This window comes from Equus caballus, chromosome 18 (assembly GCF_041296265.1).
Source record: "Equus caballus isolate H_3958 breed thoroughbred chromosome 18, TB-T2T, whole genome shotgun sequence".
Lineage (NCBI taxonomy): Eukaryota > Metazoa > Chordata > Mammalia > Perissodactyla > Equidae > Equus > Equus caballus.
Window position 1 is genome coordinate 27363 of NC_091701.1, and position 25865 is coordinate 53227.

A 25865-nucleotide genomic window follows, 5' to 3' on the forward strand; every position below is an offset into this window, starting at 1 on the left:
GGTTTACTTCCTCTATAAGCCTGGCTATCTCTATGGGAACTGAAGGTTGCTTCTTTAGGCCTGTAGTTGGGGAGCTAGAGCAGAGTGGAGATACGGTGGCGGAGTGAGGATGAGCCGTCTTGCACCTAATTTTTCCTCCCCTCTAAGTCTGAATACTGGCAGTGGTGAGGCAGGTGGTTCTAAGGGCTCCTTTCACTTTACCGTTCATGATGACCCCACACCGCCTTTACCTCCCTGCCACCTTTCCCTCCTTCCTTGGATGCTTCAATCTCTTTGATGTTTTTCTTACCAGACGTTACTCCACTTAGCCATTAAACAGCTTTAACTTTGATGACGTGGATATGGATGAGCACAAGGATCCACTTGGTCCCTTTGGTCACTTTTGCTTCAGTGAACTCAGTGGGATGTCCAAGAAGAAACCCTTGTGTTAGGAAGAGTTCTAAGAAGGTTCCAAAGATCCCTTCTTTTGCTAGCCACACCCTTGTATAAACTGCTCCCCTTGAGTGTAAGCTGGACCTCATGATTTGCTTCTGACTAATAGGATAAGGGAAAGGTGATGGGATATCATTTCCCTCATTAGTTTACAAGATTGTGACTTGTGTCTTGCTAGCAGACTCTCTCCTGGCTTTGATGAAGCAAGCTGCCATGTTGGAGAGGCCTACATGACAAGGAACTGAAGGTTGCCTCCGGCCAACTCCAGCCAACAGCCATCCAGGAATTGAGGCTCTCAGTCCAACAGGCCTTGAGGAACTGCATCCAGCCAGCAGCTATAGAAGTGAGCAAAGAAGTGTGTATTTCCCCAGGCAAGCCTTCAGCTGAGACCCCAGCCCCAGCTGACACCTTAATTGCAGCCTTGTGAGAGACCTTGGAGCAGAGAACCCAGGTAGGCCTTGCCTACATTCCTCACCAACAGAAACTATGAATTAATAAATACTTGGTTTTTTAAGCCACTAACTTTTGGGGTATTTGTTATATAGTAACTAACCCACCCCTAAATTACTGTAACCTTGGTGTAAGATGTAGCATGGCTGGGAAGGCAGGCACCAAATGAGAGGACAACCTCCTTGACAACATTCCTGGAGATACTGTCTTCAATCTTGAAGACTATCCCAAGTTCTCTTAGCTGCAGTGGTATCATTGTGCTCCCCCCAGCCCTGATTAGTCTCCAGGAGGTGAGGCCTAGGTAAGGTAGTGCTGGGTGGAGTGGATGGCCAGGATGTGGGGTGTTAATCTGTCTGGAAGGGACATTGTGAGCTCGAAGTGACCCTCAGGGATCATGAGGAGTGATGATAAGGTCATTCTTCCCCTCCTCATTTTTTCCTTCCTTGTCCACTCACTCCACCATTCCTTTTTCCCTACTTGTTTTCTCCTTTTGCCCCAAATTCTGGGTGGCTGCCCGACGACCATTCCTACAAATGATAGCCAGGTGATCTCTTGGTCTTGCAATAATTCTACCAAGCTGGGCATCCTGAGGCAGTTTCCCTCGGGAGCGGCTCTTCCCATTCCTTGAGGTGTCCTCACATGCAGGGAGACCTCATTGTTGAGCTCAGAATGTGCCTTACAGACAGATTAACACCCCACATATAACAGATTCTTCAGCGGGACCCACCCAGTTCCTGGACCCTGCCCTGGCCACTCCAGTGTCCACAATCGCAAAACCCATCCATACGCACACCTGCACTGACTGCTCACCTGTGAGATACTCAGGAATCAGCAACTTTTTCTAAATGAAGGTAAGTTACCGTTTTCAGGAAAATATTCCTATCTCTGGTCCTTTTCAGAGCTGCGAGTTCTCTCCTCCCTTCTGCTCCAGGAAGGGTAGAGGAAGGGGAAGCGTGGACTGCTCCCCATTTTCGTTAGGGTCAGCTGAGGCGTGGGGACGTGGCCCACCACCCAGACTTCCTGAGGGAGAGAAAGGCTCTTAGGAGCAGGTGACATTCATTCCTCACCAAGAGATCCAAGAGCAACATTTCCCCCTGCCACTCACCTCAGGGCCTAAACACCCCCACACTTCCAATTCCAAAACTTTCTGAGGCAACAAGGGGAAATTCTGGCTGTATCCTTCCAGAGGAACGCATCCCACCCTGCAGCTGTGTATAGTTCAGGATAGTGAGGGAGCAGATGGAAAGACAAGTTGAGCCAAGTTCTGGACTTGAAGGGTTTCTCTCATTTTGAAAAGGCCCGGAAGTTTTTAGAGTAAACTTTTTGTACTTTTTATGAAAAAGTAAAGTGTTTTAAGTACAGGACATCTGAATAAGGTCAAATACAGGACCCAAGATAAAACTGAGAAAGCCACTGTCAGGCCCCCTACAAGGGACTGGTCATCTTGCAGAAACCAAAAGAGCTGACTTCCCTCCTTCCTTTCCCTGAGCATAAGCACTGGGAACCCCAAATCCACTCCCCCAAAGCACCACACAGAGAACACTACTCTCTCCTAGCAGAAACATTTATTGAGGACGATCAGTATCCTTGGTTGTGCTAACCATGGTTCTCATCAGAGGATGTGTTCTCGTGAAAACTGCAATGCTTTCTCAACAAGGACTGAATGATTTCTTTGGGGACATTTTTCCTCCCTGGAAGTGTTGGAGAAGCATTTCCTGTTTGAATAGAAGAGTCAGATCTCTGAACACAGTGCTTTCATTAGAGGTGAGGGTGGCCCGAGGGACGTGGCATACATCATGCATGCAGGTGGGTCTTGGATGGGGCACAGACTCCCTGTAGGGTGGGGAAGGGGGTTGACTCTGGCATAAATGCTGGTCCTTGAAGGCCACAACTTTCCAGGGCTGTCTGATCCTGTCTCTTTTCTGTCTAACCCTTGTACGAAAACTCTTGTCAGGAGGGACAGCATCTTGGCTGCAGGATGTGGTCCTTGCCCATTCCCCTGGCTGTGGGTCAGAGAGAGCCCCGTAGTTGGAGGGATGCCCCTCGTCAGGCTCTACCTGGGCCTGCAGTTCCCCCTTCTGCTGACTTAGCTCTGCAGCCTCAGGTTCGTATCTCCATGCCAGTTTCTCCTCTAGGATCTTCCCGATGGCTGCCATGAGCTCATGAGCTTCAGGAGGCCCACAGCTCACGAGAGCTGCACTTTGAGCTGGGTCTCAGAGCGGTGCAAAGGTTGACGTGAACTTGGCTTTTTGCTGGGGACTTTCCTTCCCTGTGATTTTTTTCTTGGAATTAATCCACTGAAAAAACTGCCTCATTATTTTTCTGAAGTAACTTTCAGGAGGAAACTGTTCATTCTGTGACAGATATGGGGAAGTGCCCTCTAATTCTCTGTCCTCAATAGAGTGGCTCTTCTTTCTGGCTTTAGACGTCCCAACTCCTGAATCCTCGCTTCCACATTCTCCTGCTCTGGAGTCCAGAGGTCTCACTCTCTTTGCAGCTGGTGGGAAATTCCTATCCTGGCATTTTCATGAGACATGCTTAGAGGCCCAGGGTTCCCGCTAATCTCCATTGTCCTCCAAGTGGACTTGCAGCACCTGGGAAGCTCCCATGTCCCCACTGGAGACGCTCTGGGACTGAGTCAGTGAGGAGTCGAAGGCAAGCTATCTGAAGTAAGGGATATGTCAGCAGGAGAGCCTTTAGGCTGGCTATGTTCCTTGCTCTTCAATTGAAACTTCAACTCGGTAGGGAGCTGTTTTTTAATGTCTGATGGTTTGGAATCTTGGGGAACTGGTATTTTTGGTGAGGGACATTCACTGGTCAGGGTAGTTTCTACATTGCTCACATTGATATTTACCATTTGGGAGCTTCCCAACTTGTTGGTTGTCAAGATGTCACAAGATTGTGATGTAAGAACGCACAGCTCCTCAGCCTTGAATATCTCCCTGAAGTTCATGGTGGACGTGGAAAAATGTTTTCAATTCTTCTCCACTATCTTTTGGCCCTGAATCATGTCCTCTCTATCACTGGAACTCACATTCTCATCCCTTGGCACATGTCCAGCCCCAGCTTGCCTTGTGGGCACCTCTCAGCTGCATCTGTTATTGTCTAGTGCAGTCTTACTGTGACTCACTTTGTCTATAAAGCTGTGTGTGAGGATCTCTGAAGTCTGTCTGCCATGCTCGATTGCCTGGATGTCCTTGGCAAGCTCCCGGTCGATATCAGAGTGGGATGGTTTTAGGGACCCCTGTCCTTCGTTGCCCACAGATGAGGTAGCAGGGAGTGGAAGATCCAGGATGGGGACTGAATTCGTTGTTTTCACCTTATTTCCCTGAAAACTTTTAGAGCTTCCCTCAGGGGGCTTGGAAACCTCAGCTTTGGAATCCACCCCAGAAATATAGGTGGCTGAGGAGAGAAAGTCAAATTGGGGAAGAGGCCATGTTTTGGCTTCTCTCAACTTATAGGATTTTATGGATTCAAGAACTTTGAGGGGTAGGCCCCACCTCTGACTCACACGAAACCTTATAATATGGGCTTCTAGCACCTGTCGGGTGTTGGGATCCAGAAAAGAAAGCTCTGGAGTGGTCATCTGGGGGTGGACCCCACCTACTGTTATGTTTTTCAAATTTCTGTTTTCCATATTGTTCTGGGAACTCCCAGAAGGAGGGGATGGGTTGTCCTCAGCCAGCCATGAATGACACACCCCAAGGGGGCTCCTCCCCGCAGTGATCTGCCAAAACTTCTGGCTTAGATGTAATCTAAGAATGGTTTTCATTTCATTCTGGTCTGTGTCCTTCCTTGAGACATTTAAGAGTTCATTCCCTGAGTAATTCCTTGAGTGACACACACAGCTACTTTTTGTCTCTGAGGCAGCCCTCAGACTCTTTAGTAGGTAGCATTCTGAGACCCTTGGAGGACTATCTTCTGGGCTCTTCTCTAGGATATATCCAAGATTCCTCTTCATGTCCTGCCTTAGTTGAAACTTTGTTGAGATCGTCTCATGGAAGCTTCCTGGGAAACTCAATTCAGTCTCTGCTCGATCCTTGCTTCTCTGGCCCTGAAGCTGACGGAGCTGTGAGTGAGCATGTCTGCCTTTTTGCTGAGATGTTTCTGTGCATTTACACAGAGACTCTAGATTCCTACTGGCATAGAGGCAGCAGTGTGAGAATAGCCTCCTTGGAATGTGGAGCTCCATTTTATCCTGGGGTTCACTGGTGATATGAAAATGGCCAGGAAGGACAGAGACTGGTACATAGGCATGGGAGGACTGGCTGACCAAAGGAGGGGTGAGAGCTTGAGGACAAGTGGCTTCTTGAGATTTTTGGAATGCAGGGACTAAACCCCACAGACTTTCTTGTTGCTTCTGCAACATGTGCCATTTCAGGTGTTGATTTTCATTTGAGATATGAGAGTCTGACTCAATCTGGGATCTATGGAAAGACACTCCATGGTCCCTAATCTTGGATGGAGAAGAAGATGGTAGGATTGAGAGTGGGGATTGAAGGTGGGCATGGGGCTGGACCTGAGTGAAAGGTGGGGGCTGGGATTGGGGGTTGGTCTGAGAGAAGGGTTGCAGATGTACATCGGGGAGGGGAGGAGGGTGAGAATGGGGAAGTGGTGGAGATTCTTGATCCCACATCTTGACTGCAGAAGCATTACAGATTCCATTGAATAAGACAAAATGAGACCCTAGTGGGGCACTACTACTAGAAACCAGGAGAGTGGCCAGCAGGGACTCACTGTGCAGAGAGGGAAGACCCCAAAAGAGCTGGGTATATTTCTGCTGCAAGTTTTCTCCCAAAGTCTTGACATACAGTAGCTTTTGACAAATGCTCAGGTGCTCTGGTTTGCCTGTGATGTCCCAGCCAGTTTAGGGGGCTGTGGTGTCTTGTACATCAAGTGGCTGCAATGAATTCCCTGAAGACATCCGTTGGTTTTCTGAGCACATTTGTTTTGAAAATAGTCCTTCCTCCTTTTCTTTCTTCTCTAATATCTGGAAATCCATTCTCTTTTTTATTTGTCTTGCCAAGAATGCCTGGCCGTTAAGGCCAAGGAAAGAATGGCTGCTGGCCTCCATGTGATTGGTAGCAGAGTCTCCCTAGAGACAGGTCTCTGGTAGACGGAGGGAAACTTGCTCTCGTTGAAAATCAGAGTGTGATAATGTGGGGAGGAACATGCTCTTGGCAGGAGCCTGACAACAAGAGAATTCTGAAATTGACAGACTTGAATGGTCAGTGCCTCTGACTGTTGGGACATAAGTGGACAACCCACCAGGGCTATCTGGAGATGAGTTCTCTGGAACAGACTTCAATAAGATGGAAACCGATTTAGATTGAGTCACAGTTAAAGGGTGGTCTGTCAGTGGTGAGACAGACAGGCTTGGTGGTGCGTGATGACAAGCCAGTGAATCATTGGGATTCATTATCTGGGACAAATTTGGTAAGGGGTTAATATCTTGGGAAAGGGTGCGGTCAAGAGAGAAGATCGTATTCAGAGACAGAGTGGCCTCTGGTTGGAGAATAGGACCCGTTGCCTGGATGTCATGTGGTGGCAGAGGGGGAAGGGCAAGGGGTTGGGGTGGGGAACGGTCTGCTGGGAATTTGGACTCCAAGGGAGGAAAAGGCTCTGGTGGCATAGAGTGACCTGGTGGTGAGGGTGAAAGAAAGTCAGCTAAGGGTGTCGTTGGGTTAGGTGAGAGAACAGAGGGGTGCGGTGGGGAATGGTCAGGTGGAGGGGATGGTGTTAGGTCTCCTGGAGGGACTTCTGAGAAGGCGGAGGACAGAGTGAATGATGACTCAGTCCCAGAAGCTGAGGAAGCCAGAGAGGACACAGAGGCAGTATCATCTTCCAGGTCCTCCAGGAACAGCAGCCGATTGACCTCCATGGTTGTGTTATTACACACCTCACAGGAGGGGTCTGGACATAGCAGTTGACGAAAGCAGGTGGTATCGTGATACTGGCCCCAGGGACTGAAGGAGACAGGATATACATAGCTGCAGCCGGGACCAGAACAAATATATGGGGCCCTGGTCTGACAGAGGTAGGGGCACCCATTGCATACTGTCCTTTCACATCCCCCCACTTCCTTGAGCTCACAATCTATGTTGTATCCTTCTCCCTAAGACTTAGACAATCTGGATTTCAAAATCTGAGGATTTTCCCTCCCTTATCAATCTCACGTTTCACTGAGGCCCTAGAAATTCTTAGACCCTGCTAAGAAGCGGGATACAGGAAAGAAGGATTGTATTTAGTCACCTTTGCAGCAGAGAAAGCACCTCCCTTGCCTCCTCTGCTTCACTCTGGCAAGCTCTCCAACCTGGGAAACCAGGAAAGTGATGAAGACAGAAGCAAAGAGATATTTTAGGAGGCAGAGTAGAATGTCCTGTATGGTACCCTTGGTAGATTGGACTTGGAGAGCTCCAAGAATTGGGATTCAAGATCACACGGTTAATGATAATAATAAAGCTCACGTATGTATGTTGCTTTATCATTCACAAAGGGCTTTCATTCATATATGTATGTCATCCTATGTGAGGCTCAAAACCACCATGTGAGGAACATAGGTCACTGGTTACTTCAAGGAAGAATCTGATCATCCAGGAAGTCAAAGTACTTTCACAAGGTCAGGAGACAGAAGTTCTGACTCTTGACATCTCATACGGCCACTTAAGTGGGAAACGCCCATTGCCCAGGTCCATCACTGCTTCATGCCCAGATGTGGGCAGAGCAGGAATCTGAGAAGTGTTTCAGATTCTGACTGCTTTCCCATGATCCTCTCCTCTGAGGGCTCTGTTTTCTGAGAGGGACTGTATGTAGTGACTGACATCCTCAGAGACCATGGACCTGGGACCTTATGGAAAGGACAGGAAGGGTCACCCTTGGAGAGCGCAGGTGGGATAGGTAGAACCTTACCACTTGGTGTTCCACTTTTTCTTCTCCTCTTGGCTCTGCCCTGACACTGAGAACAAAAAGAAAAGAATGAAGGGCTGGGACTCATTGGTCTCACTTCTCTGTTTAGGAAAGTCAGATATTTGTTATCCAAGAATAATATGACTCTCTATTTTAATTCCTATAATTTTGCATTCCTTCCTTTTATTAATTTTTAAAGGTGATAAGATACTTTCAGTCTTTCCTTCTTTGAAAAACTCGAAGGAGGATTTTTGGCTAGAGTCCACACTTGATCTTCTCAGTCAGAAGTCCTCTGCTCAAGGAGGGCATAGACTCTAAGGCCCACAGTCACATCTGTGCTTCTTCAGATAGGCCCCTGTATCCTGGGACAGAGCTCTTGCTCCAGCATCTGCTCGGAGACTCAGCTCTGTTCTCCTGATCTGCCCAACACGAAGGAAGGCTTGGCAAGTGGCACCTGACATGGCAAGATGACTCATGATCAAGTGCTGGGAATGATGTTCTCCTACACAGATCTGAAACGCTAAATAACTGAATCAAGGACTACAGAATCACTGTTTGGGATTTTATTTGGGAACCTACCAGCACACCCAGATAGTCTGTGAGCTTTAAATGGAATCCTTAGTCCTCCCTGAAGCCCTAGTTCTGCCTGTTCTCTTCCCCTAAGGGAGCAATGGTCTGTCCTCTCCTCAGACTTCCCATTTTAGGTGTCTCTCTGGCCCAGCCAAACTCATTTAAAAATGTGAGAAAGGGAACAGGAAAATAAAGAATTATCCTTTGAGGAGTGACTTTTGGTTCCAGCTCCAACACTTAAAGATCTTGGGAGTCTTTACTACGGTCCTTAGGAGAAGCAAAAGCTGAGCAAACTGAAAATCAATGGCTTTTCTTGAAGTCACCAGAGAATTGAGGTTGCAGGGCAAACTGCTACCCAAAATCTTCAGAGAGGGTGAATGCAGAGAATCACAGTTAAGATCAGCTTACCTGGAGCAGAAGCCACTAGAGCCATAAACTGGTAGAAACACGTAAAAGACACTGACAAACTGGTGAGGATGCATGTGGGCTAGCATGAAAGTGAGAAACTCCTGGAGGACCATTTAAGGGGAGGCCCCACCTACTCGTGAGTTTTACTTCCAGGAACCCTACTAAGTTCTCATAGTGAAGAACAATGAAGAAACTCTGATGTTTCTGGCACGGGAGGGTGGGGGAGAAAGGTTACCATTTTGAAAGGATTTTGAAATATCCCCTGAGTGTGCTCCGTAATAGAAGCCGCCTCAGCAGGGGAAAAGAGTACCAAGCCTTATCCCACGTGGGTGAAGGGCAATTACCCAACTGCAGCCCCCTGTAGCCTTCCTGTCTCATCTAAAGAGTTCAAAGAAAAGAAAAAAAAAAAGCTTAGAAACACTTGTGAAGGTCACAACCCAGGGACACAGGCCCACTAAAAGATTTAATTGTATCCCCTCCCTTAACACCTTCCCACCACGTCCCCAGGGCTGCAGTATAGTGATGGGCTCATAGCTGAAAGAGTTGCAAGGCATAGGCTCTGTTTAAGGAGGAGATTTAGCGGAACCTAAAGACACAAGAAACACAAAAACAAGGGCACTAGAGGAAATTGAAGCCTCTGACATGCACAGCTACGGTAAATATTAAACACAGCCCAACACCTAGCCAGATGAGCATAAAACTTCACACTAAAGGTTTATTTATTTCCGTTCCTATTTCCTAATACAGCATGTCTGGCTTTCAACCAAAAATTACAAGGCATGCTAAAAGGCAAGAAAAAACAGTCTAAACAGACAAAGCAAGCATCAGATCCACATTCACATTGACACAGGTTTTGGAAGTATCACACATAGAATCCAAAATAACCATGATTAGTATGTTAAGGGCTCTGATGGAAAAAATAGATGGCACACAAGAACAGATGAGGAATGTCAACAGACAGAGGGAAATTCTAAGAAAGAATCAAAAAGGAATGTTAGAAACCAAAAACACTACAAGAAATGGAGAAGGCCTGTGATTGGCTCATCTGTAGATTGCATACGGCCAAGGAAGGAATATGTGAGTTTGAATATATGTCAATAGAAACTTTGCAAACTGAAATGCACAGAGAAAAAGAAAAAAAATTTTAAAGCCCAGACTATCCAAGAACTGTGAGACAGTTTCAAAATATGTAGCATGTGTAATTGGCATACCAGAAGGAGAAAAGAGAAAGAACAGAGTAGAAAAATATTTGAAGTAATAATGGCCAAGGATGTTCCAAAATTAATGACAGGTTAACCATAGATTGTAGAAGCTCAGAAAAGACCCCAACAAGATAAATACTAAAAAAGTCTATACTTGGACATATCGTCTTCAAACTGTAGGAAACCAAAAGATAAATCTTGAAAGAATCCAGAGGAAAATAAACACCCTACAGCTAGAGGAACAAGGATGAGAATTGTGGGATTCTCATTATAAACCATGCAAGCAAGAAGAGAGTGGAGTGAAATATTTAAAGTGTTGAAAGAAGAAAAAACACCACCCACCTAGAATTTTATATCTAGTGAGATTATCATTCAAAAGTGAAGGAGAAATAAAACCTTTCTCAGACAAACAAAAACTGAGGGAATTCATCAGCAGCAGACCTGCTCTGCAATAAATATTTTTTAAAAGTTCCTCAGGGAGAAGGAAAATGATAACTTGGATCTTCATTAAAAAGAGGAAGAGAAGGAATAAATCAAGGTAAAATGAAACTTTTATTTTTCTTATTCTCAATTGAGCTAATAATAATAGTGACAATGTATTGGGTGATTATAGTATATGGATAAGTGAAAGGAATGAAAACAATGTTACAGAGGACTTACATTACTTATAAACGTATATTACAAACTCTACAGCAACCACTGAAATTTTTTTTAAAGAACAATTGATATAGTAAGAGATGAGAGAAAATGGAATCATAGAAAATGCTTGTCTAAAACCAGAAAACGCAGGGGGCTGGCCCCGTGGCCGAGTGGTTAAGTTCTCGCGCTCCGCTGCAGGCGGCCCAGTGTTTCGTTAGTTCGAATCCTGGGCGCGGACATGGCACTGCTCATCAGACCACGCTGAGGCAGCATCCCACATGCCACAACTAGAAGAACCCACGACGAAGAATACACAACTATGTACCGGGGGGCTTTGGGGAGAAAAAGGAAAAAATAAAATCTTAAAAAAAAAAAAATAAAATAAAACCAGAAAACGCAGAAAAAGAGAAGAAAAAAGAATAGATATAATGAATAGTAAACAGTTATAGACATTGTAGGTATGAGTCCTACCATATTTTTAAAAAAATCGCTAAATATAAATCGTGTAAATTCACCAATTAAAAAACAGAGACTGTCAGTGGATAAAAAAACAAGACCCAATTAAATGTTGTATACAAAATGCCCACTTTAAAAATAAAGATACAGATAGATTACAAATAAAGACAGAGAAAAATGTACCCTGCTAACACTAACCAAAAGAAAACAGGAGTAACTATATTAATTTCAGACAAAGCAGACTTCAGAACAAGGAAAACTATCAGGGATAAAGAGGGGTATTACATAACCATAAAGTGTCCATGCTCCAACAAGACACACAGTCCTCAACATGTATACATCGAACAACATAGTGTCAAAATATGAGGCAAAAACTGGTAGAACTGCAAAGAGAAATAGTTGAATCCATTGTTATGTTTGGAGATTTCACCCTCTCTCTCAGAAATGGACAGATTCAGCAGGCAGAAAATCAGTATAGATGCAGTTGACCTGAATAGCACCATCAGTCAACGTGATCTAATTGACATTTTGTAGAGTACTTCATCCGATAATACACATTCTTCTCAAACTCTCATGGAACATTCACCAAGATAGACCACGTTCTTGGCCACAAAACACACTTTAACAAAAATAAATAGAGATTGGACAAAGTATGTTTTCAGACCATAATGGAATTAAACTAGGAATCAATTACAGAAGGATAGCTGGAAATCCTAAAATGTTTGGAGATTAAACAACACGCTACTAAACACATTGGTCAAGGAAGAAGTCTCAAAGTATTTTAAACTAAATGAAAATTAAAATAGAACTTATTAAAATTTATAAGGTATAGCAAAAGCAGTACTTAGGGGGAAATTGATAGCATTGAATGCATCTATTTGAAAAGAAAGATTTGATATTTCTGAGGGACCTGATTTACTTACCTGATTGATGTCTCTCTCTTTCCGAAATATTGGGAAACATGGACTCCTCTTTAGGTAGCAGCGTGACAGAAGAAGGAGCCCCACCCCACACAGGAAGGCAGGGATGGGAATACCTAGGAACTCAAGCTGGAGCTCAGCCATGGTGCATTAACATTCCTCAGACAAAGAGGGTGATCTGCATCACCAGAAGTGCACTGCCACCTCAGGCAGCTGGGCATTAAGAGTGCACATTCTAGACTAGAGTTCCAGGCCCGCATCACAGAGCTTTAGCATAGACACCAAAGGTTCTTGAAGGTCGGGGAGGGGAAAACACAGAAGTGATGAACCCACAACCCTTCCCCCACCATCCAGGCCAGCAAATCAGTCCACCCCTCTGAGGCCCTTTAGATCCTTCCAACTTACCTTCCAACTCCACATATTCACCATGGCATATATTTCACCTTGGTGAAATTTTCTATTTATTCTGTTACCCAGCTGTTACCTAAGAGCCTTTTATTGCTTGGCGATCTCCTTTTGGACCCCCACGTCATCTTTGAAAGTCGGTCCTGTGCCCAGGGATTTACATCCCCAAGATCTACTCGGCCTTCAACTAAAACTTCCCCTCATACATAATGTGTTTTTACCTGTATGAAACCAGAAATACACTCAGCAGCAGCCCCACCTCCCGTTATCTCCTCAAAAGAATCCACTATCACCAAAAAGCATGAGAGAACAGAGTAGCCTGTATCAACCAACAGAAAGCATGAGAAAGAGGGCCACAAGGGCATGGCACATCCGTGGACCCAGGGCAAACAACTTGAAAATGTTTGGTAGCTCTTCTTTTCCCCGAATCCCTCTTAGGCTAGTCAGCCTCTAAAGGTTCTCAAATCTGGCCCCTTCCACCCATACGGTGTCTCACCCTGCTGCTCCCTCTTTTTCTCTGCCAAATCCCCTCCTTCCAGCAAAATTTTAAACTTTTCCATTATTTTACAGAGCAATTGTGCTGGACCATGACCTGCAGGGTCAAACTCATCTTGATTTAGGACTAGGCTTCTCTTTAGCATAACTTCTAGTGAGCACAGTTGTAATCATATTTGACAGTACCTTTAGATTTTTTTTGAATCACACCTATGGTTACTTCTTCCATGAAAGGTTTTATGATTTTTTTCCCCATCTACTTTCTATCTTTTCCCCAAAATTCCCATTGACATCTCTGTACCTTTTTAAACAATAATGTCATTTTTGTTGATGGTGTATATATATTTATTTCATCTCCCCCCACGCTAGCTAGTCATTTAATAGGTATAACTTTTACAGCTTCATTGTTTAGTGCTAAACTGCTGGAATGAAGCCCTGTGTCATGTCCTCCCTTTGCCTGCCCGCATTCCCTCGCTGAGTCTGATGAATCTATCTTGGCCGCAGACACCCAATCCTTTCCCTCCCATGTGAGAGGGTTTACCAGTAATGACAGCTCCTTTCTTTCCCTGTCTTCTCCCTCATCCACAGCTTCACCATCGTCTCTACCCAAAAGGAAGGTACACTTCAAGCCCACCCCTCTCATGTACCCTCCCTCGACTGCAGGAGGTCTCTGTTCAGACAAATCCCTCTATGTATCTTTGCTTCTCTGGCATTGTTTTTTTTATAGCAAGTCTGGTCCTGACTGCCCCTAAGGTCCCCAGGACTCATGATTGTAAAATCATCCTTTAAAGTCTGAGCAAGATAAGCTCCACCAACAATAGTTTCAGGTGGGGCCGGCCCCGTGGTCGAGTGGTTAAGTTTGCACACTCCGCTTTGGTGGCCCAGCATTTCGCCGGTTTGGATCCCGGGCGCGAACATGGCACATTCATGGACATCCATGCGTGTGTGTGTGTGTGTGTGTGTGTGTGTGTGTGTGTGCTGATATAGAGAGAAAGGGGAGGGAGGGAGCGGAGACAGAGACAAAATGGAGAGATATCGAAAATGGGTCAAAATACTAATGGGTACACCTGGATAAGGGGGGGAAGGTTGTTTACCATCCATGCAACTTTTCCACAAGTTTATCTTTAAATAAATACATTTTAAAAATGGACTGTTGGCTGTTGTCCCAAATTTTGCCTAACCTTTGAAATTTCTTGCTTTTATTCCCGCACCTGCCATCGCTAGCCTACCCAGACCCCAGAAGTGTGCAATGGTGACTTTAAAACAGTTGTCGCAGGTTCTGTCCCAGGCAAGAAACCCTGGATCCTCTTTGCACATTTAAAGTGTGCTAACATTTCAACAGGGTTTCACAAAATACTGGAAAGGAGCATCCTCCCCCAAAAGTTTTTTTAAAAAAATTATACATAATATAAAACAAAAACCAAAGGAAAGAACAAAATATTCAACATGTGTACAGCATGAAACCCCTAATTTCTTCCTTATCTGGTGCCACTGGGTCGTCCATCTTCTGGGGTTTTGTGGTGTGAGTTGGTTTGCCGGCACTTCCTCTGCTCTGCTAGTCAGTTACCACTCCTGCACCGGATTTCCGTCTTCAAAAATTGTGTTGACATCTTTTGTCATATCTTCTCCCCTTCTTGTCATCCTCAAGGGCCTTGTTCTTTTTAAATCCTTTACTTGTTTTAGCAGCTTTATTGAAATATAGTTCACATACTATACAACTTACCCATTTAAAGTGTATAATTCCATGATTTTTAGTGTATTCACAGGTGGGTAACCATCACCACAGTCAATTTTAAAGCATTTTCATGACTTCAAAAAGAAACTTCATAACCTTTAGCTGTCATGCCCCTGTCCTCTCATCCACCCAGCCCTAAGCAACCACTAGTCTACTTCCTCTCGCTCTAGATTTCCCTGTTCTGGACATTTCGTATGAATGGAATCATATGAGGTTATTTGTGACTGGCCTCTTTCACTTCTGCATAATGTTGTCAGGGTTTGTGCATATTGTAGCATGTATCAGTACTTTTTATTGCCAAAAAATATTACATTGTGTGGATATACCGTAATTTATTTACCCATTCGTCAGTTGATAGACGTTTAGGTTGTTTCCGTCTTTTGACCGTTATGAATAATACTGCTATGGACATTTGTGTACAAGTTCTTGTGAGGGCATATGTTTTCATTTCTCTTGAGTGTATAGCTAGAAGTGGAGTTTCTAGGTAATATGGTAATTCTGTGTTTAACTTTTGAGGAACTGCCAGACGGTTTTCCAAAACAGCTGCACCATTTTTCCTACCCACCAGCAGCATAGAAGGGTTTCAGTTTCTCGGCCTTCTAACACTTGCTATTATCTCACTTTTTGATTGTAGCCATCCTGTGTGTGAAGTGCTATCTCACAGTGGTTTTGATTTGCATTTCCCTGGTGACTAATGATGTGGAGCATCTTTTCATGTAATATTTTACTTTTGGGGAAGGAGAGGAGATAAAAAAGTGTTTGATCTCCTGTGTTTAACTCATCATACAGTAGCTCGTTTTAAATGTATTACAGGAAAGAAACTTTCTTCTAAATCTTTGAAAACACTTGCATGGTGATGTGAAGTCCTTATCACATGTACAGTTTTCTCCTTCTGTGCTCTCTACGTGCTGCAGTCACTGTGTGACTGAGGGACTGCAACACCGTGCACTGCATTTGCTTAGGAAGATTCCTTTCTGCGTGGGGTGGAGGGAGGAGTTAATTCAGTGACTTCTCAGGCTTGACTACAGGGCTGAGCAGAACTGATGGCCAGAGCATCTGAAGCTCAATGCGTTTCCTCCCCATGGCTCTGTCCATCTGTTTTGGGTCAGTGAGCTCCACAGGTAGTAAATGTCAAAGAAACGTGAGAGCTGTGACATGGGCACAAAGCATACACCTGAGAGACGGATGGCAGGATGTTCCCATGGGCTTTTGCCCCTTAACCGTAGTGTAGGAGACGGGCCATATCACACGTGCCAGATGATAACTGTGAAAGTGGGGTAAGGGGTACATGGGAAGTTCCACTGCTCTCGTGCATGTTTAAAGATTTCTGTAATAGAAGCTTAAAATAATGAAAGAAGCTGGGTGCCTCCTAAAGAGAGGGAGGGGACGAGAGGATACCTGGCAAGGGGGCTCAGTCCGTCAAGACGAGGGTTTAGCTCTCTCAATAAGGACATTTCAGGAAGTGTAATCATTGAGGTTAGGAAGGAAACCTCTTTTCATATAACAGGAAAGAAGGAAAGGAGGAACGGGAAAAGGTTTTTGTGAAGCTTTATTGATGGAAAGTTCCTGTCTCATGACTTCTAGTTCCTCTGTGATCAGTGGTCCAGCACATCTACTGAGCAAATGGAGACAGCCTAAATTTGAGGAAAGTGGAGGAGATTTGAAATAAATTTGAGTGTCCCTGGAGAGAGAATGGAATAAGGAAACAGCGACCTAAGCTCCATTTGTCTTGTTCTCATGTTAGTAAGCATGGGATAATTCTTTGTGGAATGAGTGAGTGATTCCCAGCTAGTGCTGGGGCTGAATTTACTGTGGCATCGGTAGACTCCATTGTGAGATTTAATCCAATAGTGATCAATTAGTTATAGGAAGGCATTTCTGGGAAAGGCAGAGAGATGGGATTTTGCCAGACAGGCAGGATTAAAAGGGATTGGATGGGGTCCATTAGTAGTGGAGCTTTTTAAATGTTGGTTAGCTGACAGACTATCGAGTCTACCCCGGAGAGGGAGGAAATGTAAACAAGAGCTTGACCGACAGACAAGGAGTAAGTGGAAAAATGAAGGGCCTGGAGTTGAAAAGTTAACAAGGGGCATATGAATCAGAAGAATGAGAGACGAGGCCAAGGGGTGGAATGTCCGACTGTAATAATCTGGATGGCTGAAGTGTTCCTGGTGATAAGCTCTGGAGTGTGGCAGTAACTACACTGGAATGGAAGGAAAGGACCCTAAGATGAGATGATGCAGAAACTGAGAGGCTGGTCTTTGGCTGGTCTATCCACATCGATGGTAGAGCCCTCCATGGCCTCCTCACCTCTTCAAGTCTCCTGCCCTGGGCCCCATCCCCCTCCCAGGACCTCCACAGAATCTGCATTCTTTCTTTGACCTCAAGTTTCAGACATTGTGGGTTCAATGGCATAACTCTGGACAAGAAGATACAAGTGTGGAGTGAGAGAGGCTGTAGTGGACACCGGTTTTGTTTTTGGTTTTTGTTTTAACACCTAGCATTCACAAGCCTTTCTGGGAAAACTACCTCCAGTGCCCTCTGGGATACTCACCCCATTTGTGTAGTGTGTGTGTGTGTGTGTGCGCGCGTGCGTGTTCGGTTTTGTTACAATAGTTACCATTATACTTGTATCTTTTCTAATGTCCTCAAATTCCTTTCCCTTACTCGGAGTCTTATTTCGTTTGTCACCTATATCTTGACCCCCTCTTATTACTTATAGAACAATCATTTTATTCTATTTTTCCCTTTTTCTCCTCCCTTCCATTTTTAAAATCATGTTGTTTTTAGAAAACAAAATTGGTATTTTATTTTTCCACCCTTGTAGCCATCTTTATTTTACTTAGACGTCTACAACTTAATGTATTTAACGCTCACCATCATAATGCTTTTTGAATTTTGCCCCAGTTGACACTCAGCCAATTTTTGAGTCCCAGTCTGTCTAAGTGGAGTTGCCTTTCCTCCAAACCCCTATTGTAAGGGTGGGTATGTGTGCAGTCCATGGTGAGACCCCCATATATCTGTAACCTGGTGCATAGTCTGGGACTCACCTCTGGTTCATGAGCTGCAGGTGTTCTGGGGGAGACCAGCCATGGCTCCACCAAGGCCGTGAATATCAGAGGCGGCACTTCCATCCTGATAGGTGAACTGTACACACTAAGGGCAAGATCTTGTATATTCCTATTAAGCATAGATGGAAGGAAGGCAGCAAGATCACCTTCCCCAAAGAGGGGGATGCCATGCCTGATGACCTCCCTGCAGATATTGTTTAGTATTCAAAGAACAGCCCAGTGCCTTTTTGGAATAAGGCATCAGTGTGCTGTGCAGTGCCTGGATCAGCCTCAAGGTGGTGATGCCTGGATCAGATTGAGGAGGGGGCGGGGGGAACAGGACAGGGTCACCATATGGATGATGAGGCATAAATCTTTGTTCTACCAGCAAGGTCCTTCTTTCCCCTCTTCATTTTTTCTTCCCTCCTCGTTTACTCCAAGTCATCTTTTCCTTACTCTCAGCTTTATTTTATCCTGGGAGGTAGGTGGCTCCACGATCAACATTGTTACTACTGGCAGCTGAGTGATGCTTTTGCTCTGCAACAAAATATCATTTGGCAGTCTGAAGAAATACCTACAGAGGGAAACCACTTCCCCCAGGTGCCTTTCCAGTAGGGAAACCTCAATGTAAAGTTTAAAGTATTCTTCCCTAACACATTAATATACTCACATGACAGATTCTTAAGGAGTGTCTGTGCTGTTCCTAGCCCCTCCCCCACCAGCCCAGGATCCACTGCAGCAATACCCTCCCCCACCCCCCAAATCCCATTCAGGGTTCACCCACCTGTGGGGTCCTCTGGTCACTGACCTCTAAATCATGATGAAGCCACTGTTTTTTCTTCATTGTTGTTTTATGAATTGCATACCTATTCTTGACCCTCTTCGGATAGAGAACACCTGTCTTCCCTACTCTCTGAAGGATGTAAAACATTCAGTGAGCGGAAGGTGTGAGCTGCTCTACACTTTCGTTAAGGCTAAGCGAAGAGGCAGGAGGCAGAGCCCACCTCCTCAAACTTCATCAGGGAGGAAATGGGCTTTTGGGGGCACCTGATATCTCTTTGTCAACAAGAGCTCCAGAACACTGGTGACCTTTTAGAAGCCAGAGGAAGCAATCAGTAAGAGCTGAACTCACTCCTCCTTTTCCCTAAGCACAAGCCCTGAGTTACCTGAAACCCATGCCCCCAACACAGGACACAGAAAAGACATCACTATTATTAGAGAATCATTTATTGGGGAGAATTAATATTCTCCACAAGAAGGAATTATTTTGCGGTGGGAAATTTTCCGCTCTCGAAACGCTGGAAAAGCGTTTTCTGTTGACATAGAGACAGATCCCTAAACATAGTGCCTTTAGCAGTGGTGAGAACAGCTGGAGGCCCCTGGGCCGGCTTGACGCCTGCAGGTGGAGCTTGGATGGGGCACATGCTCCCTGCGGGGCACAGATAAGGGACGCTTCTGATCCAATAGCTGATCTTTAAACGCCATGACTTTCTGAGGGTGTCTGTTCTGGTCTCTGATCCGTCTAGAACATGTAGGATAATTCTGGCCAGCAAAGACAACTTCTTGGTGGCAGGACTTGGTGCTTGGCACTTTACAGGAGGGAGCCCTGTAGTTGGAAGGATGCCCCTGGACGGGCTCTGCCTGGGTCTGCTCTTCTGCCTTCTGGTCAGTTTTCACAAACTTCCTCAGGGAAGGAAGGGGCTCTTGAGGGCGGGTGACCTCTGCTGCACACCGCTGCCCCAGTTTCTCCACTGGGAACTTCCCAGGGACTGTCCTGGTCTTCTGAGCTGTGGTGGTCCCAGTAATGGCAGCTCTCCCTTTAACCAGGCCTCTGCTCTGTGCAGATGATATGGGGCTGCCCTTTTCCTGGGGATGTTCTTGGTTTTTGCCTTTTGTCCCAGGACGAAGCCATTGAAAAATGTGGTTCATCTTTTTTCTGAACAGACTTTCAGGAGGAGGCTGTGCCTTCTGTGATGAGGTCTGGGAAGACTTGCTCCCAAGCGTCTCATCTGATGCTGTGATCTGAGTAGGGAAACTCTTTCTTGTAGGTTGGCATGTCCCCAACCCTGCATCCCCTCCACCAAGCTCTTCATTGTTGGGGCCCGGAGGGCTCACTCTCATTGTAGCTGGTGGGAATTTCTTATCGTCGGACCTCTTTAGGTCTTTCTTAGGGACCCAAGGCTCCTGCCGCTGCTGCCTGCTGATCCCACTGTCCTCCAGATGGACATGCAGCACCTGGGAAGCTCCCATGTCCCCACTGGAGACACTGTGGGCATGAGTCGGTGAGGCCTTGTAAGTCAAGCTCTCTGAGGCAGGGGACCTGTCAGTGTGTTGGCCTTGGACCTGGCTCTGATTCCTCTTCTCTAGTTTCGACTTTAATTCCCCAAACAGATGTTCCTTAAGATCCGATGACTTTGGGTCTTGGGGAACTTGTCTTTTTGGTGCAGGGCTTTCAATGGTCCCAGTAATTTCTGTTTTACTGTGATTCTCACGTATCATTTGGGAGCTTCCTGGCTTGCTGGTTGTCAACACATTACCAGTTTTTGACTGCAGAGCGTTGAGCTCCTTGGCCCTGAATATGTCCCTGGCCGTGTTGTGCACGGAAAAGGGTTCCGACTTCATCTTTTTGTCCTGTCGCCCTTCTCTTCTATCACTGGAACTCACTCTCTCATCCTTTGTCTCATGTTTGGCACCAGCTTGCCTTGCAGGCAGCTCTGGGGGGCATCTGTTGCCTAGCTGAGTAAATTTCTGACTCGCTTTGCCTGTGATGCCCCATGTGACAGGCAGATGAGTCTGCCTGGCACCCTTACTCCTCTGAACAACCTCTGCAATCTCTTGGTTGATACCAGAGGGTGATTGTCTCGGCACCCCTTGTCCTTCCCTGCCCATAGGTGAAGTAGCAGGGCAAAGACGATCCAGGACCAGGGCTGAATTTGTTGTTTCCGCTTTTTCTTGAAGAACAGATTTAGAGCTTCCTCTATGGGGCTCGAAGCCCTCGGATTTGGAGTCCACTTCCAAAGTTGGGTTATTTGAGGGGGGACAGTAGAAATAGGGCAAGGACTGGGATGCAGCATCTTCCGATTTAAACGCCTGTATGGATTCAAGGACCCTGCAGGGAAGGCCCCACTCCATTCTCATACGAAAGCTTTTAATATGGGTTTCCATCATCTGTTGTGCACTGGAATCAATGAAGCAAAGCTCCTGGAAGGTATTCAGGGAGGAGTCCCCACCCACTGAAGGTGGCAAACTCCTCTGTGTTATTTGGGTGCGGGATTTGTCAGAAAGCAGCAATGTCTGCTTGCTGGCATGCCATGAACTGCGCACCGTCCCAGGGAGCCGAGCCTCACTGATTTCCTCAAACTTCTTGCTCAAATGTGCTTTCAGGACATTTTCAAGTTGTTTCTGATCTAGACTTTCCTCCAAGGCCCTTGAATTTTTCCCTGACAGACTTGCCACGTGACTATTTAGGTCTTTCTCAGAGTCATATGCTGGATCCTTATCTGAAGAGCTCTCTGGGTCACTCAACAGATGAGCTTTTGGGCCGTTCTCTGGGCTGTGCCCCCGATCCTTCCCCATCTCCTTCTCTACCTGAAGCAGTTCTGAACCCCTCTCATGGAAGCTTTTGGATTGGCTCAATCCAACATTTAGATCTTTGTTCACCGAGATCCGTGAGAGTCCACGATTGCTCTCTGACTTAGCTATCTCTGAGAAATCTCTTGGAGGCATCATCAGTGACAGACACTCACAGATCCTGCGGGGCAGGCCCCACCGGTGTTGGATGAGCCTCTTTCGAAGGTGATGTTCCAGTTTCTTCCTCAGCTCATCACTGAGAGGAAACTCTACGGGAAGGATGGAGATGGAGGCATGGGCCTGGGAGGCCTGATGGTAAGGAAAGTTGGGAGCTGAAGAACAAAATTCTTCCTGAGATCTTTGGACTACAGAGGGGGAACCCCACAAACTTTCCTGTTGCTTCTGCAACACTTTCCATTCCAGTTGTTGAATTTCAGATGAGGTGAGAGACTCTGATTCATCCTGGGGTCTATGGTGACACACCCCACAGATCCTTATCTGGGGTAGAGGACCAGATGGTAGGATTGGGAGCGGGGATTTAAGGTGGGCCTGGGACTTGACCTGAGTGAGAGGTAGGGGCTGGGATTGGGGCAGGGTTTGAGGCAAGTGTTGGGGCTGGATCTCAGGCAAGGATGGAGGGGGGCGATGGAGAGGTACTGGGGATTCTTGGCCCGTGGAGGCATTTGGGATGGTATTGAAAAGGAAGATTGTGGTGCAGTCACTTGAGTCATGGATAGCAGAGGGCAAGGACTCGCTGTGCAGAGATGGAAGACCCCAGAAGAGCTGCATACATTTTTCCTGTAAATGGTCCTCCAAGATTTTAGGATATGGGGGCTGCTCATGCATGTGCAGCTCCTTTGGTTTGCCTGCACTGCTCCAGAAAGGAAGGGAGAATGCTGAGTCACACTCATCAGCATTTGACTCTAACGTTTTCCCCGAAGGATTTAGTTGGTGGCCTGGCCTAAGTTTTTTTGGAAAAGAACCCTTCTCCTTCTCCTTTTCTTTCCACATCAGGAAATCACTCCTCTTTCGGACTTGTCTCTCCAGGAGTGCCAGGACATGAGGGCTGAGAAATGAGAGGTTACCAGGCTCTATAAGGTTAGCTGTAGGGTGTCTCTCCAGAGAGGACTCTGAAGAATGGAGGGCAAGAAACTCTCGATTAAAATCACATGGTGCCAAGGTGGAAGGTGCTAAGAACAAGTCTTTGGCACAAGCTTGCCACCAGGATAATTCTGAAATTGACAGGCTTGAATGGTCAGTGCCTCTGACTGTTGGGACATAAGTGGACAACCCACCAGGGCTATCTGGAGATGAGTTCTCTGGAACAGACTTCAATAAGATGGAAACCGATTTAGATTGAGTCACAGTTAAAGGGTGGTCTGTCGGTGGTGAGACAGACAGGCTTGGTGGTGTGTGATGACAAGCCAGTGAATCAGTGGGATTGATTATCTGGGACAAATTTGGTAAGGGGTTAATATCTTGGGAAAGGGTGCGGTCAAGAGAGAAGATCGTATTCAGAGACAGAGTGGCCTCTGGTTGGAGAATAGGACCCGTTGCCTGGGTGTCATGTGGTGGCAGAGGGGGAAGGGCAAGGGGTTGGGGTGGGGAACGGTCTGCTGGGAATTTGGACTCCAAGGCAGGAAAAGACTCTGGTGGCATAGAGTGACCCGGTGGTGAGGGTGAAAGAAAGTCAGCTAAGGGTGTCATTGGGTTAGGTGAGAGGACGGAGGGGGGCGGTGGGGAAGGGTCAGGTGGAGGGGATTGTGTTAGGTCTCATGGAGGGACTTCTGAGAAGGCGGAGGACAGAGTGAATGATGACTCAGTCCCAGAAGCTGTGGAAGCCATAGAGGACATAGAGGCGGTATCATCTTCCAGGTCCTCCAGGAGCCGATTGATCTCAGCAGTTGTGCTATTACACACCTCACAGGAGGGGTCTGGGCATAATAGTTGACGAAAGCGGGTGGTATCGAGAGGCCGGCCTAGGGGCCTGCGGGAGACAGGAAGTAGAAAACTGTAGCCAGGACCAGAACAAGGAAAGGAGGACCTGCTGGCCTGTCAGGGGAGGGGCCACCTGAAGCCTGCTGCCCCTTCACAATGCCCCACGTCTATGACTTCACCATACACTCAGCAGCCCTCACCCCAAGGCCTTCATTCACATACCCGTTCCTATGGCAAACCCCTCCCATGACTACTGCAGGCTGTACTGAATCCCTGGAATTGCAGAGAACATGTTAAAGAGGGATCAGGAAAGAAAAGACTAGTCACCTTTTCAGAATAGAAATTAGCCTCCTTTTCTCCTCTGTTTCCCTCTGGTAATTTCTCCAACCTGGGAAACCAGAAGAGTGAATTACATGTAATAAAGGTAGAAGCATAGGTGTTACACAGGAGTCCCTTTATGGGAGACCCTTGGGATATTAACGGGCTATTAACTCTGAAAGCCCCAAGAATCAGTAGATGTGGTCAAACGGTCAATGATAATATTAATAAGGTTCACATGTGTTTGTTGCTTCATTTATAAAGTACTGTCACATACATATATGTTCAAAACCACCATGTGAGGAACATAGGTCAATGGTTACCTCAAGGAGTCTGATCATCCAGGAAGTCAACGTAGTTTCTACAAGGTCAGGAGACAGAAGTTCTGACTCTTGACGTCTCCCACGGCCACCCACTGGGCAACACCCATTGTCCAGGCCCATCACTGCTTCATGCCCAGAGCTGGGCAGAGCAGGAATCTGAGAAATGTCTCGGGTTCTGACTACCTTCCCATGAGCCTTTCCTCTGAGGCCTCTATCTTCTGAGAGGGACTCTATCTAGCGACTGACATCCTCGGAGACCATGGACCTGGGACCTCATGGAGAGGACAGGAAGGGTCACCCTTGGAGAGCTCAGGTGGGATAGGTGGAACCTTACCACTTGGTGTTCCACCTCTTCTTCTCCTCTTGGCTCTGCCCTGACGCTGAGAACAAAAAGAAAAGAATGAGGAGTGAGGACTTAGTTGGCTTGCTCCTCTCTCTAGGAAACTCAGATATTCATCCAAGATTAATGTCACTCTCCATTTTTATTACTAGCACTTTGTGTTCTTTCCCTTTCTGAATTTCTAAAGGTGATAAGATACTTTCAATTTTTCCTTCTTTGAAAAACTCGAAGGAGGATTTTTGGCTAGAGTCCACACTTGATCTTCTCAGTCAGAAGTCCTCTGCTCAAGGAGGGCATAGACTCTGAGGCCCACAGTCACATCTGTGCTTCCTCAGATAGGACCCTGTATCCTGGGACAGAGCTCACACTCCAGTGTCTGCTCAGAGGCTCAGCCCTGCTCTCCTGATCTGCCCAATACAAAGGACAGTTTGGTCGAATGACGCCCGACATGGGAATGTGACTCATGATCCAGTGTTGGGAACAGTGTTCTCCTACACAGATCCCAAACTCTCTAAATAACCTAATGCAGGGCCGTGAAATCAGTGATGGGATTTTATCCAGGAATCCTCCACCACACCCAGATGGTCTGTGAGTTTTAAATGGGAAACAGTCCCAGCTGAACCCCTAGTCCTGCCTGGCCTATTCCCCTAGAAGGATGATGTTCTATCCTCTATTCAGACTTGCCATCTTAGGAGTCTCTCTGGACCAACTCATTTAAAAATGTGGGACTAGAAATGGAAACAACAATAAAAAATCCCTGTTCGTGGCTTGCCCAGGGATCCTTACCTTTTGGTAGATTTTGGTTTTCCAGAAGGTTGGTAAAGATGGAATCCCCACCAGGAAGCACAGGAACAGAAGAAGCAACCACAACCCACACACGATGGTGAGGTTGTGGTCACTATCTAAGAATGTTGAGCAGATGCTCAAAAACAACTCAATATGGCTATTCAGAAATGAGAGAACATTCCATTGACTGAACTCCATTTTCTGAATCGCAAGGCTGCCTGAGGCAACTGAGCTCTGAGAGTGTCCACACTTGCCTATAATCCCAGGCCTGCATCACAGAGCACTGAAGAGTCACAAAGGGTTTCAGAGGGTGGGGGAGGGGACATGAAGAGGGTGTGCCCATGGCCCCTTCCCCCCACCAGCCCAGCTGATCTCTCCATCCATCCTGGGCCCTCCAGGTCCCTCTGCCCTACCCTGCCATCCTATTTTCCAACTCTGTCCGTTCATCATATCATACAATTACATTAATGGAATTTTCTGCCTGTTCCACCTGTACTCCAGATATTACCTGGGCCCGCTTTACTGTTTGGAGAGCTTGACTTTGGTTTCACCAATTCCACTGCCTCGAAGTCTGAAATGCTCCCTGGAATTTTTGCTAGTACCCAGACATTTACACTCAGAATCATGTATGTCCTCAAATCCATCTTTCCTTTAGAATGTTTTTGCCTCACATGAACCCTGATATAGAACTTAAAGTTCTTTACTCATTTGGTTTTGTGAATGTTGAATAACAAATTTTAGTTTTTTGCTTCAGTCAGCCTTTACCGTCTTCAGCCAGTGGGGCTGACTCAAATAATTGAAATGAGTAATTCATTATTCAACACTCACAAGACTAAAATCAGTACGGGCATACGTCACTTAATGAAAGGGACATGTTTTGAGAAATGCATCATTAGGCACTTTCACTGTTGTGTGAACATCA

General features: G+C 46.1%; 2 long non-coding RNA genes across 7 annotated transcripts in view; one reads left to right on the forward strand and one right to left on the reverse strand.

Annotated features, from left to right (window-relative positions):
- The window catches only part of LOC138918724 (uncharacterized), a 48212-nt gene that overhangs the window by 20240 nt on the left and 2107 nt on the right, over positions 1-25865 (forward strand). For 5 of the 6 annotated variants that reach the window (XR_011428431.1, XR_011428430.1, XR_011428428.1 and 2 more), the window contains one exon: positions 614-883. This is a non-coding gene — a long non-coding RNA (uncharacterized lncRNA). Of the gene's footprint in view, positions 1-610; positions 884-25865 lie in introns of all 6 variants that reach the window. The other variant, XR_011428427.1, reaches the window with a different exon arrangement.
- LOC138918725 (uncharacterized) lies at positions 18878-25178 on the reverse strand. The gene is made up of 4 exons (XR_011428433.1): positions 24944-25178; positions 24152-24197; positions 23504-23564; positions 18878-23225 (listed from the first exon to the last, which is right to left on the reverse strand). It is a non-coding gene; the product is annotated as an uncharacterized lncRNA (long non-coding RNA).